The sequence below is a fragment of the Arachis hypogaea genome, chromosome 14 (genome assembly GCF_003086295.3).
Source record: "Arachis hypogaea cultivar Tifrunner chromosome 14, arahy.Tifrunner.gnm2.J5K5, whole genome shotgun sequence".
NCBI lineage: Eukaryota > Viridiplantae > Streptophyta > Magnoliopsida > Fabales > Fabaceae > Arachis > Arachis hypogaea.
In genome coordinates this window covers 77,066,123-77,081,168 of record NC_092049.1, presented here as the reverse complement: position 1 = coordinate 77,081,168, position 15,046 = coordinate 77,066,123, and the positions used below count along the sequence as shown (strand labels likewise).

General features: G+C 39.5%; 2 non-coding genes across 2 annotated transcripts; both read right to left on the bottom strand.

Annotated features, from left to right (window-relative positions):
- Window positions 1-854: 854 nt before the first annotated feature.
- LOC112746222 (small nucleolar RNA R71) lies at window positions 855-962 on the bottom strand. Its single transcript, XR_003174117.1, has one exon. It is a non-coding gene; the product is annotated as a small nucleolar RNA R71 (small nucleolar RNA).
- A 7,974-nt stretch (window positions 963-8,936) lies between these two features.
- On the bottom strand, window positions 8,937-9,044 carry LOC112746221 (small nucleolar RNA R71). Its single transcript, XR_003174116.1, has one exon. It is a non-coding gene; the product is annotated as a small nucleolar RNA R71 (small nucleolar RNA).
- Window positions 9,045-15,046: the final 6,002 nt, after the last annotated feature.

Genomic DNA, 15,046 nt, shown 5'->3' with positions numbered 1-15,046 from the left:
TTAATTTATTAATTATTTTAATTTTAAAAAAAAAAAACTTAATTTTCGAAAATTACTAACAATTTTTCAAAAACCATTTTCAAAAATCACTAACTCTTTTTCAAAATAATTTTCGAAAATTATTCCTCCCCCATCTCATTCTATTTATTCATTCATATCCTAACATCTAATCTCACATTCCAATCCTCACAGTTGTGTTTCTTCCATTATATTACATTCTTTATCTTCCCCTCTTCTTCCACTCACAAAGGGATCCCTAAACTGTGGTATAAAGGATCTCTATTATTATTATCATTTTTCTGGCCATTCTTCCTTGTCATATGAGCAGGAGCAAGGATAAGAACATTCTTGTGGAAGCAGATCCAGAACCTGAAAGAGCTCTGAAGAGAAAATTTAGAGAAGCTAAAATACAACAATCCAGAGATAACCTTTCAGAAATTTTCAAACAGGCAGAGGAGATGGCAGGCGAAAATAATAATAATGAAAGGAGGATGCTTGGTGACTTTACTGCACCTAATTCCAATTTACATGGAAGAAGCATCTCCATTCCTGCCATTGGAGCAAACAATTTTGAGCTGAAACCTCAATTAGTTTCTCTAATGCAGCAGAACTGCAAGTTTCATGGACTTCCATCTGAAGATCCTTTTCAGTTCTTAACTGAATTCTTGCAGATATGTGATACTGTTAAGACTAATGGAATAGATCCTGAAGTCTACAGGCTCATGCTTTTCCCTTTTGCTGTAAGAGACAGAGCTAGATTATGGTTGGATTCTCAACCTAAAGACAGCCTGAACTCTTGGGATAAGCTGGTCACGGCTTTCTTAGCCAAGTACTTTCCTCCCCAAAAGCTGAGCAAGCTTAGAGCTGATGTTCAAACCTTCAGACAGAAAGAAGGTGAATCTCTCTATGAAGCTTGGGAAAGATACAAACAGTTGACCAAAAAGTGTCCTTCTGACATGCTTTCAGAATGGACCATCCTGGATATATTCTATGATGGTTTATCTGAGTTATCAAAGATGTCATTGGACACTTCTGCAGGTGGATCCATTCACCTAAAGAAAACGCCTGCAGAAGCTCAAGAACTCATTGACATGGTTGCTAATAACCAGTTCATGTATACTTCTGAAAGGAATCCTGTGAATAATGGGACACCTATGAAGAAGGGAGTTCTTGAGGTTGATACTCTGAATGCCATATTGGCTCAGAATAAAATATTGACTCAGCAAGTCAATATGATCTCTCAGAGTCTGCATGGAATGCAAGCTGCATCCAACAGTACTCAAAAGGCATCTTTTGAAGAAGAAGCCTATGATCCTGAGAACCCTGCAATAGCAGAGGTAAATTATTTAGGTGAACCTTATGGAAACACCTATAACTCAACATGGAGAAATCATCCAAATTTCTCATGGAAGGATCAAAAGCCCCAACAAGGCTTTAACAATGGTGGAAGAAACAGGTTTAGCAATAGCAAGCCTTTTCCATCATCAACTCAGCAACAGACAGAGAACTCTAAACAAAATGCTTCTAATTTAGCAAATCTAGTCTCTGATCTATCTAAGGCCACTGTAAGTTTCATGAATGAAAAAAGGTCTTCCATTAGAAATCTGGAAGCACAAGTGGGCCAGCTGAGTAAAAGGATCACTGAAATCCCTCCTAGTACTCTCCCAAGCAATACAGAAGAGAACCCAAAAGGAGAGTGCAAGGCCATTGACATAAGCGCCATGGCCGAACCTGTGAGGAGAGGAGAGGACATGAATCCCAAGGAGGAAGACCTCCTGGGGCATCCAGTGATCAATAAGGAGCTTCCCTCTGAGGAACCAAAGGAATCTGAGACTCATCTAGAGACCATAGAGATTCCATTGAACCTCCTTATGCCCTTCATGAGCTCTGATGAGTATTCCTCTTCTGAAAAGAATGAGGATGTTACTGAAGAGCAAACTGCCAAGTTTCTTGGTGCAATCATGAAGCTGAATGCCAAATTATTTGGCATTGATGCTTGGGAAGTTGAACCTCCCTTGTTCATCAATGAACTAAGTGATCTGGATCAACTGACATTGCCTCAGAAGAGACAGGATCCTGGAAAGTTCATAATATCCTGTACCATAGGCACCATGATCTTTAAGGCTCTGTGTGACCTTGGTTCAGGAATAAACCTCATGCCCCTCTCTGTAATAGAGAAACTGGGAATCTATGGGGTGCAAGCTGCTAAAATCTCATTAGAGATGGCAGACAGCTCAAGAAGATAGGCTTATGGACAAGTAGAGGACGTGTTAGTAAAGGTTGAGGGCCTTTACATCCCTGCTGATTTCATAGTCCTGGATACTGGAAAGGAAGAGGATGAATCTATCATCCTAGGAAGACCTTTCCTGGCCACAGCAAGAGCTGTGATTGATGTTGACAGAGGTGAAATAGTCCTTCAATGGAATGAGAACTCCCTTATATTCAAAACTCAAGGATCTCCCTCTGCAACCATGGAGAGGAAGCATGAAAAGCTTCTCTCAAAGCAGAGTCAACCAGAGCCCCCACAGTCAAACTCTAAGTTTGGTGTTGGGAGGCCACAACCAAACTCTAAGTTTGGTGTTGAACTCCCATATCCAAACTCTAAGTTTGGTGTTGGAGAGTCTCAACAAAGCTCTGCACATCTGTGAGGCTCCATGAGAGCTCACTGTCAAGCTATTGACATTAAAGAAGCGCTTGTTGGGAGGCAACCCAATGTTTATCTAATTCTTATTTTATTGTTTTTCATGTTTTCCTAGGTTCATGATCATGTGGAGTCACAAAATAAACAAAAAATTCAAAAACGGAATCAAAAACAGCAGAAGAAAAATCACACCCTGGAGGAGCATCTGTCTGGCGTTCAAACGCCAGAACAGAGCATGGTTCTGGCGTTCAACGCCAGAAATGGCAGCAAATGGGCGTTGAACGCCCAAAATGGGCACCAACCTGGCGCTGAACGCCCAGAGTTGTGTGCAAGGGCATTTTGCATGCCTAAATTGGTGCAGGGATGTAAATGCCTTGACACCTCAAGATCTGTGGACCTCACAGGATCACCTCAGGATCTGTGGACCCCACAGGATCCCCACCTACCTTCACTCACTCTCTTCTCTCTTCTCAATCATCCTTTATTCCCAATAAACACTCATCCCTTCTTTCTTCCATTTACCCCTCACACCCATACACCCACTTACCTTCAAAATTCAACATCTCTCTCTCATCCAATCCCACCCATATGGCCGAATACACACAGCCATCCATCTCCTCCATATCTTCTTCTTCTTCTATTCTTTCTTCTTTTGCTCGAGGGCGAGCAACGTTCTAAGTTTGGTGTGGTAAAAGCAGAGTTTTTTTTCTTTTTTTTTTCCATAACCATTGATGGCACCTAAGGCCAGAGAAACCTCTAGAAAGAGGAAAGGGAAGACAAAAGCTTCCATCAAGGGTCTATAGCTCAGTGGTAGAACATTTGACTGCAAATCAAGAGATACCTGAGATACCTCAGGGGATACATTTTCTTCCACACAATTATTGGAAGCAACTAAGGGTGGAACATCAAGAGCACTCCTTCATCCTTCATGAAATCAGAGAAGATCTAAAAGCAATGAAGGAGGAGCAGCAAAGACAAGGAAGAGACATAGAAGAGCTCAAGGACATCACTAAGGTGGACTCATTCCTTGTTCTTACTTTCTCTGTTTTTCCTTTTCTATGTTATGTGCTTATCTATGTTTGTGTCTTCATTACATGATCATTAGTAGTTAGTAACTATGTCTTAAAGATATGAATGTCCTATGAATCCATCACCTCTCTTAAATAAAAACTGTTTTAATTTAAAAGAACAAGAAGTACATGAGTTTCGAATTTATCCTTGAACTTAGCTTAATTATATTGATGTGGTGACAATGCTTCTTGTTTTCTGAATGTATGCTTGAACAGTGCATATGTCTTTTGAAGTTGTTGTTTAAGAATGTTAAATATGTTGGCTCTTGAAAGAATGATGACTAGGAGACATGTTATTCGATAATCTGAAAAATCATAAAAATGATTCTTGAAGCAAGAAAAAGCAGCAAAGAACAAAGCTTGCAGAAAAAAAAAAAAAATAGGCGAAAAAAAAAATTTAGAAGAAAAAGAAAAAAGCAAGCAGAAAAAGCCAAAGCTCTTAAAACCAAGAGGCAAGAGCAAAAAGCCAATAACCCTTAAAACCAAAAGGCAAGGGCAAATAAAAAGGATCCCAAGGCTTTGAGCATCAGTGGATAGGAGGGCCTAAAGGAATAAAATCCTGGTCTAAGCGGCTAAACCAAGTTGTCCCTAACCATGTGCTTGTGGCGTGTAGGTGTCAAGTGAAAACTTGAGACTGAGCGGTTAAAGTCAAGGTCCAAAGCAAAAAAAGAGTGTGCTTAAGAACCCTGGACACCTCTAATTGGGGACTTTAGCAAAGCTGAGTCACAATCTGAAAAGGTTCACCCAATTATGTGTCTGTGGCATTTATGTATCCGGTGGTAATACTGGAAAACAAAGTGCTTAGGGCCACGGCCAAGACTCATAAAATAGCTGTGTTCAAGAATCATCATACTGAACTAGGAGAATCAATAACACTATCTGAACCCTGAGTTCCTATAGATGCCAATCATTCTGAACCTCAATGGATAAAGTGAGATGCCAAAACTATTCAAGAGGCAAGAAGCTATAAGTCCCGCTCATATGATTGAAGCTCTGTTTCATTGATAGTTTGGAATTTATAGTATATTCTATTCTTTTTATCCTATTTTGATTTTCAGTTGCTTGGGGACAAGCAACAATTTAAGTTTGGTGTTGTGATGAGCGGATAATTTATACGCTTTTTGACATTGTTTTTAGTATGTTTTTAGTAGGATCTAGTTACTTTTAGGGATGTTTTTAATAGATTTTGTATTAAATTCACATTTCTGGACTTTACTATGAGTTTGTGTGTTTTTCTGTGATTTCAGGTATTTTCTGGCTGAAATTGAGGGACTTGAGCAAAAATCAGATTCAGAAGTTGAAAAAGGACTGCTGATGCTGTTGGATTCTGACCTCCCTGCACTCAAAGTGGATTTTCTGGAGCTACAGAACTCGAAATGGCGCGCTTCGAATTGCGTTGGAAAGTAGACATCCAGGGCTTTCCAGAAATATATAATAGTCCATACTTTGGCCAAGAATCGACGATGTAAACTGGCGTTCAACGCCAGCCTTCTGCCCAAATCTGGCGTCCAGCGCCAGAAAAGGATCCAAAACCAGAGTTGAACGCCCAAACTGGCACAGAAACTGGCGTTCAACTCCACAAATAGCCTCTGCACGTGCTACACTTAAGCTCAGCCCAAACACACACCAAGTGGGCCCCGAAAGTGGATTTATACATCAAATACTTACTCATGTAAACCCTAGTAGCTAGTTTATTATAAATAGGACCTCTTACTATTGTATTAGGCATCTTTGGACGTCTGGTTCTTAGATAAGAGGGGCTGGCCATCTCGGCCATGCCTGGACCTTCACTTATGTAATTTCATACGGTAGAGTTTCTACACTCCATAGATTAAGGTGTGGAGCTCTGCTGTTCCTCAAAGATTAATGCAAAGTACTACTGTTTTCTATTCAATTCTTCTTATTTCTCTTCTAAGATATCCATTCGCACCCAAGAACGTGATGAAGGTGATGATTATGTGTGACGCTCATCATCCTTCTCCCTTATGAACGCGTGCCTGACAACCACTTCCGTTCTACATTAGAATTGAATGAGTATCTCTTAGATCTCTTAGTCGGAATCTTCGTGGCGTAAGCTAGAATGATGGCGGCATTCAAGAGAATCCGGAAAGTCTAAACCTTGTCTGTGGTATTCCGAGTAGGATTCAATGATTGAATGACTGTGACGAGCTTCAAACTCGCGAGTGCTGGGCGTTAGTGACAGACGCAAAAGGAGGGTGAATCCTATTCCAGCATGATCGAGAACCGACAGATGAATAGCCGTGCCGTGACAGGGTGCGTGAGCATATGATTCACTGAGAGGAGGGGATGTAGCCACTGACAACGGTGATGCCCTTGCATACAGCCAGCCATGGAAAGGAGTAAGACTGATTGGATGAAGATAGCAGGAAAGCAGAGGTTCAGAGGAACGAAAAGCATCTCCATTCGCTTATCTGAAATCCCTGCCAATGAATCTACATAAGTATCTCTATCCCTTTTATTGTTTATTTTAATCTAATAAAATATCATGTTTAAATTCGCCTGACTGAGATTTGCAAGGTGACCATAGCTTGCTTCATACCAACAATCTCCGTGGGATTCGACCCTTACTCACGTAAGGTATTACTTGGACGACCCAGTGCACTTGCTGGTTAGTTGAATGGAGTTGTGATCACACGTGCCATTACCAGGGATTATTAAGATCCCAATTCATCACACCATGATCTCTTTGGGGTATTTTTGATTTCATACAAATACAAAGAGACTAACTTTGAGGATCACAATTTCGTCCACCAAGTTTTTGGTGCCGTTGCCGGGGATTGTTCGAGTTTGGACAACTGACGGTTCATCTTGTTGCTCAGATTAGGTAATTTTCTCTTTATTTTATTTTCAAAAATTTTTTCAAAAACTTTTTCAAAAAAAAAAAAAAAATTTTTTTTTTCTTTGTTTTCGTTTTTCTTCAAATAAATTTTCGAAAAAAAAAATGTTTTCAACTATGTACTAAAAATTTTTTACTAAAAATAATGTTTTCAAAAATAAATTATTCTATGGCTTCAAAATTTTTAAGAATGAATTCTAGTGTTTCATGAAATATGTTGAATCATATCTGGCTGTAAAGCCATACCCAAACTACTTTGGGATTGGTATTCAACTAATCACTCCAGCCCATGTAATTATATGTTAAAGCTTGGCTGGCTGTTAAGCCATGCCAGACCCTTTGATTGGAGCTTTAAGACTAACATGGTAAGATTCCTGGAATTCATATTAAAAATTTTAGAATCCATATTTTTCCTTTAATTTTCGAAAAATATAAAATAAAAATCCAAAAAAATTAGAAAATCATAAAAATCAAAAATATTTTCTGTTTCTTGTTTGAGACTTGAGTCTTGTTATAAGTTTGGTGTCAATAGCATATGCATCTTGCATTTTTCGAAAATTTCATGCATTCATGGTGTTCTTCATGATCTTCAAGTTGTTCTTGGTAAGTCTTCTTGTTTGATCTTGATGATTTTTTGTTTTGTGTCTTTTCATGTTTATCATATGCATTCTTGAATTCTTAGTGCGTAAGCATTAAAGAATTCTAAGTTTGGTGTCTTGTATGTTTTCTTTGCATTAAAAATTTTTCAAAAATATGTTCTTGATGTTCATCATGACATTCAAAGTGTTCTTGGTGTTCATCTTGACATTCATAGCATTCTTGCATGTATCACATGTTTTGATCTAAAAAATCTCATGCATTGCATATTTTTCATGTTTTCATAAAAATTCAAAAAATCAAAAAAATATCTTTCCCTTTTTCTCTCATCAAATTCGAAAGTTTGAGTTGACTTTTTCAAAAATTTTAAAAATCAAATTGTTTCTCATGAGTCAAATCAAATTTTCAATTTGAAATTCTTATCTTTTTCAAAATCTTTTTCAAAATCAAATCTTTTTCAAAATTATTAGTTATTTTCGAAAAATTTCAAAAAAATATTTTTAAAAATCTTTTTCTTATTTTTATATAAAATTTTCGAAAATAACTAATCAATTAATGTTTTGATTCAAAAATTTGAAGTTTGTTACTTGCTTGTTAAGAAAGATTCAAACTTTAAGTTCTAGAATCATATCTTATGATTTCTTGTGAATCAAGTCATTAATTGTGATTTTAAAAATCAATTCTTTTTCAAAACTAATTTCAATCATATCTTTTCAAAAATATCTTCTTATCTTATCTTTTTCAAAATTTGATTTCAAAATATCTTCTCTAACTTCCTAACTTCCTATCTTTTCAAAAGTTGTTTCAACTAACTAACTAACTTTTTGTTTGTTTCTTAACTTTTTCAAAACTACCTAACTAACTCTCTCTCTCTCTAATTTTCGAAAATATCTCTCCCCTTTTTCAAAATTTCTTTTTAATTTATTAATTATTTTAATTTTAAAAAAAAAAAAACTTAATTTTCGAAAATTACTAACAATTTTTCAAAAACCATTTTCAAAAATCACTAACTCTTTTTCAAAATAATTTTCGAAAATTATTCCTCCCCCATCTCATTCTATTTATTCATTCATATCCTAACATCTAATCTCACATTCCAATCCTCACAGTTGTGTTTCTTCCATTATATTACATTCTTTATCTTCCCCTCTTCTTCCACTCACAAAGGGATCCCTAAACTGTGGTATAAAGGATCTCTATTATTATTATCATTTTTCTGGCCATTCTTCCTTGTCATATGAGCAGGAGCAAGGATAAGAACATTCTTGTGGAAGCAGATCCAGAACCTGAAAGAGCTCTGAAGAGAAAATTTAGAGAAGCTAAAATACAACAATCCAGAGATAACCTTTCAGAAATTTTCAAACAGGCAGAGGAGATGGCAGGCGAAAATAATAATAATGAAAGGAGGATGCTTGGTGACTTTACTGCACCTAATTCCAATTTACATGGAAGAAGCATCTCCATTCCTGCCATTGGAGCAAACAATTTTGAGCTGAAACCTCAATTAGTTTCTCTAATGCAGCAGAACTGCAAGTTTCATGGACTTCCATCTGAAGATCCTTTTCAGTTCTTAACTGAATTCTTGCAGATATGTGATACTGTTAAGACTAATGGAATAGATCCTGAAGTCTACAGGCTTATGCTTTTCCCTTTTGCTGTAAGAGACAGAGCTAGATTATGGTTGGATTCTCAACCTAAAGACAGCCTGAACTCTTGGGATAAGCTGGTCACGGCTTTCTTAGCCAAGTACTTTCCTCCCCAAAAGCTGAGCAAGCTTAGAGCTGATGTTCAAACCTTCAGACAGAAAGAAGGTGAATCTCTCTATGAAGCTTGGGAAAGATACAAACAGTTGACCAAAAAGTGTCCTTCTGACATGCTTTCAGAATGGACCATCCTGGATATATTCTATGATGGTTTATCTGAGTTATCAAAGATGTCATTGGACACTTCTGCAGGTGGATCCATTCACCTAAAGAAAACACCTGCAGAAGCTCAAGAACTCATTGACATGGTTGCTAATAACCAGTTCATGTATACTTCTGAAAGGAATCCTGTGAATAATGGGACACCTATGAAGAAGGGAGTTCTTGAGGTTGATACTCTGAATGCCATATTGGCTCAGAATAAAATATTGACTCAGCAAGTCAATATGATCTCTCAGAGTCTGCATGGAATGCAAGCTGCATCCAACAGTACTCAAAAGGCATCTTTTGAAGAAGAAGCCTATGATCCTGAGAACCCTGCAATAGCAGAGGTAAATTATTTAGGTGAACCTTATGGAAACACCTATAACTCAACATGGAGAAATCATCCAAATTTCTCATGGAAGGATCAAAAGCCCCAACAAGGCTTTAACAATGGTGGAAGAAACAGGTTTAGCAATAGCAAGCCTTTTCCATCATCAACTCAGCAACAGACAGAGAACTCTAAACAAAATGCTTCTAATTTAGCAAATCTAGTCTCTGATCTATCTAAGGCCACTGTAAGTTTCATGAATGAAACAAGGTCTTCCATTAGAAATCTGGAAGCACAAGTGGGCCAGCTGAGTAAAAGGATCACTGAAATCCCTCCTAGTACTCTCCCAAGCAATACAGAAGAGAACCCAAAAGGAGAGTGCAAGGCCATTGACATAAGCGCCATGGCCGAACCTGTGAGGAGAGGAGAGGACATGAATCCCAAGGAGGAAGACCTCCTGGGGCATCCAGTGATCAATAAGGAGCTTCCCTCTGAGGAACCAAAGGAATCTGAGACTCATCTAGAGACCATAGAGATTCCATTGAACCTCCTTATGCCCTTCATGAGCTCTGATGAGTATTCCTCTTCTGAAAAGAATGAGGATGTTACTGAAGAGCAAACTGCCAAGTTTCTTGGTGCAATCATGAAGCTGAATGCCAAATTATTTGGCATTGATGCTTGGGAAGTTGAACCTCCCTTGTTCATCAATGAACTAAGTGATCTGGATCAACTGACATTGCCTCAGAAGAGACAGGATCCTGGAAAGTTCATAATATCCTGTACCATAGGCACCATGATCTTTAAGGCTCTGTGTGACCTTGGTTCAGGAATAAACCTCATGCCCCTCTCTGTAATAGAGAAACTGGGAATCTATGGGGTGCAAGCTGCTAAAATCTCATTAGAGATGGCAGACAGCTCAAGAAGATAGGCTTATGGACAAGTAGAGGACGTGTTAGTAAAGGTTGAGGGCCTTTACATCCCTGCTGATTTCATAGTCCTGGATACTGGAAAGGAAGAGGATGAATCTATCATCCTAGGAAGACCTTTCCTGGCCACAGCAAGAGCTGTGATTGATGTTGACAGAGGTGAAATAGTCCTTCAATGGAATGAGAACTCCCTTATATTCAAAACTCAAGGATCTCCCTCTGCAACCATGGAGAGGAAGCATGAAAAGCTTCTCTCAAAGCAGAGTCAACCAGAGCCCCCACAGTCAAACTCTAAGTTTGGTGTTGGGAGGCCACAACCAAACTCTAAGTTTGGTGTTGAACTCCCATATCCAAACTCTAAGTTTGGTGTTGGAGAGTCTCAACAAAGCTCTGCACATCTGTGAGGCTCCATGAGAGCTCACTGTCAAGCTATTGACATTAAAGAAGCGCTTGTTGGGAGGCAACCCAATGTTTATCTAATTCTTATTTTATTGTTTTTCATGTTTTCCTAGGTTCATGATCATGTGGAGTCACAAAATAAACAAAAAATTCAAAAACGGAATCAAAAACAGCAGAAGAAAAATCACACCCTGGAGGAGCATCTGTCTGGCGTTCAAACGCCAGAACAGAGCATGGTTCTGGCGTTCAACGCCAGAAATGGCAGCAAATGGGCGTTGAACGCCCAAAATGGGCACCAACCTGGCGCTGAACGCCCAGAGTTGTGTGCAAGGGCATTTTGCATGCCTAAATTGGTGCAGGGATGTAAATGCCTTGACACCTCAAGATCTGTGGACCTCACAGGATCACCTCAGGATCTGTGGACCCCACAGGATCCCCACCTACCTTCACTCACTCTCTTCTCTCTTCTCAATCATCCTTTATTCCCAATAAACACTCATCCCTTCTTTCTTCCATTTACCCCTCACACCCATACACCCACTTACCTTCAAAATTCAACATCTCTCTCTCATCCAATCCCACCCATATGGCCGAATACACACAGCCATCCATCTCCTCCATATCTTCTTCTTCTTCTATTCTTTCTTCTTTTGCTCGAGGGCGAGCAACGTTCTAAGTTTGGTGTGATAAAAGCAGAGTTTTTTTTCTTTTTTTTTTCCATAACCATTGATGGCACCTAAGGCCAGAGAAACCTCTAGAAAGAGGAAAGGGAAGACAAAAGCTTCCATCAAGGGTCTATAGCTCAGTGGTAGAACATTTGACTGCAAATCAAGAGATCCCTGAGATACCTCAGGGGATACATTTTCTTCCACACAATTATTGGAAGCAACTAAGGGTGGAACATCAAGAGCACTCCTTCATCCTTCATGAAATCAGAGAAGATCTAAAAGCAATGAAGGAGGAGCAGCAAAGACAAGGAAGAGACATAGAAGAGCTCAAGGACATCACTAAGGTGGACTCATTCCTTGTTCTTACTTTCTCTGTTTTTCCTTTTCTATGTTATGTGCTTATCTATGTTTGTGTCTTCATTACATGATCATTAGTAGTTAGTAACTATGTCTTAAAGATATGAATGTCCTATGAATCCATCACCTCTCTTAAATAAAAACTGTTTTAATTTAAAAGAACAAGAAGTACATGAGTTTCGAATTTATCCTTGAACTTAGCTTAATTATATTGATGTGGTGACAATGCTTCTTGTTTTCTGAATGTATGCTTGAACAGTGCATATGTCTTTTGAAGTTGTTGTTTAAGAATGTTAAATATGTTGGCTCTTGAAAGAATGATGACTAGGAGACATGTTATTCGATAATCTGAAAAATCATAAAAATGATTCTTGAAGCAAGAAAAAGCAGCAAAGAACAAAGCTTGCAGAAAAAAAAAAAAATAGGCGAAAAAAAAAATTTAGAAGAAAAAGAAAAAAGCAAGCAGAAAAAGCCAAAGCTCTTAAAACCAAGAGGCAAGAGCAAAAAGCCAATAACCCTTAAAACCAAAAGGCAAGGGCAAATAAAAAGGATCCCAAGGCTTTGAGCATCAGTGGATAGGAGGGCCTAAAGGAATAAAATCCTGGTCTAAGCGGCTAAACCAAGTTGTCCCTAACCATGTGCTTGTGGCGTGTAGGTGTCAAGTGAAAACTTGAGACTGAGCGGTTAAAGTCAAGGTCCAAAGCAAAAAAAGAGTGTGCTTAAGAACCCTGGACACCTCTAATTGGGGACTTTAGCAAAGCTGAGTCACAATCTGAAAAGGTTCACCCAATTATGTGTCTGTGGCATTTATGTATCCGGTGGTAATACTGGAAAACAAAGTGCTTAGGGCCACGGCCAAGACTCATAAAATAGCTGTGTTCAAGAATCATCATACTGAACTAGGAGAATCAATAACACTATCTGAACCCTGAGTTCCTATAGATGCCAATCATTCTGAACCTCAATGGATAAAGTGAGATGCCAAAACTATTCAAGAGGCAAGAAGCTATAAGTCCCGCTCATATGATTGAAGCTCTGTTTCATTGATAGTTTGGAATTTATAGTATATTCTATTCTTTTTATCCTATTTTGATTTTCAGTTGCTTGGGGACAAGCAACAATTTAAGTTTGGTGTTGTGATGAGCGGATAATTTATACGCTTTTTGACATTGTTTTTAGTATGTTTTTAGTAGGATCTAGTTACTTTTAGGGATGTTTTTAATAGATTTTGTATTAAATTCACATTTCTGGACTTTACTATGAGTTTGTGTGTTTTTCTGTGATTTCAGGTATTTTCTGGCTGAAATTGAGGGACTTGAGCAAAAATCAGATTCAGAAGTTGAAAAAGGACTGCTGATGCTGTTGGATTCTGACCTCCCTGCACTCAAAGTGGATTTTCTGGAGCTACAGAACTCGAAATGGCGCGCTTCGAATTGCGTTGGAAAGTAGACATCCAGGGCTTTCCAGAAATATATAATAGTCCATACTTTGGCCAAGAATCGACGATGTAAACTGGCGTTCAACGCCAGCCTTCTGCCCAAATCTGGCGTCCAGCGCCAGAAAAGGATCCAAAACCAGAGTTGAACGCCCAAACTGGCACAGAAACTGGCGTTCAACTCCACAAATAGCCTCTGCACGTGCTACACTTAAGCTCAGCCCAAACACACACCAAGTGGGCCCCGAAAGTGGATTTATACATCAAATACTTACTCATGTAAACCCTAGTAGCTAGTTTATTATAAATAGGACCTCTTACTATTGTATTAGGCATCTTTGGACGTCTGGTTCTTAGATAAGAGGGGCTGGCCATCTCGGCCATGCCTGGACCTTCACTTATGTAATTTCATACGGTAGAGTTTCTACACTCCATAGATTAAGGTGTGGAGCTCTGCTGTTCCTCAAAGATTAATGCAAAGTACTACTGTTTTCTATTCAATTCTTCTTATTTCTCTTCTAAGATATCCATTCGCACCCAAGAACGTGATGAAGGTGATGATTATGTGTGACGCTCATCATCCTTCTCCCTTATGAACGCGTGCCTGACAACCACTTCCGTTCTACATTAGAATTGAATGAGTATCTCTTAGATCTCTTAGTCGGAATCTTCGTGGCGTAAGCTAGAATGATGGCGGCATTCAAGAGAATCCGGAAAGTCTAAACCTTGTCTGTGGTATTCCGAGTAGGATTCAATGATTGAATGACTGTGACGAGCTTCAAACTCGCGAGTGCTGGGCGTTAGTGACAGACGCAAAAGGAGGGTGAATCCTATTCCAGCATGATCGAGAACCGACAGATGAATAGCCGTGCCGTGACAGGGTGCGTGAGCATATGATTCACTGAGAGGAGGGGATGTAGCCACTGACAACGGTGATGCCCTTGCATACAGCCAGCCATGGAAAGGAGTAAGACTGATTGGATGAAGATAGCAGGAAAGCAGAGGTTCAGAGGAACGAAAAGCATCTCCATTCGCTTATCTGAAATCCCTGCCAATGAATCTACATAAGTATCTCTATCCCTTTTATTGTTTATTTTAATCTAATAAAATATCATGTTTAAATTCGCCTGACTGAGATTTGCAAGGTGACCATAGCTTGCTTCATACCAACAATCTCCGTGGGATTCGACCCTTACTCACGTAAGGTATTACTTGGACGACCCAGTGCACTTGCTGGTTAGTTGAATGGAGTTGTGATCACACGTGCCATTACCAGGGATTATTAAGATCCCAATTCATCACACCATGATCTCTTTGGGGTATTTTTGATTTCATACAAATACAAAGAGACTAACTTTGAGGATCACTGATTGACACGGTCGCGTCGGTCACGCAGTCGCGTGACCCGTTTTATGCCACTGGCGCGAGGGCAGCCTCGCACTCGCACAACTCTTTGTTCAAAATCATTAAGTGCCAAATATTGGGTGACGCGATCGCGTGGGGCATGCGATCGCGTGAGAGGCCGTTAGAAGGATATGACGCGGTCGCGTTGGTCACGCGGCCGCGTGGGAAGGATTTTGCGTTTAGCACCAATCCAGCACCACTCTAGCACAACTTTCGGTTGTGCACCCTTTTGACGTCGAATTCTAGGGCACGCGGCCGCGTGGGTCACGCGGTCGCGTGGGAGGCTAATGTTCCCATGTGACGCGGACGCGTCGGCGACGCGGTCGCGTGGGGCAATTTGTGTCATTGGCACGCCTCCAGCCACGCTCCTGCGTGACTCTCTGTTTGTTTTTATTTTCTCCCATCTCCTTGTGACGCAGACGCGTCAATGATGCGGTCGCATCGCGTAACATTTTTT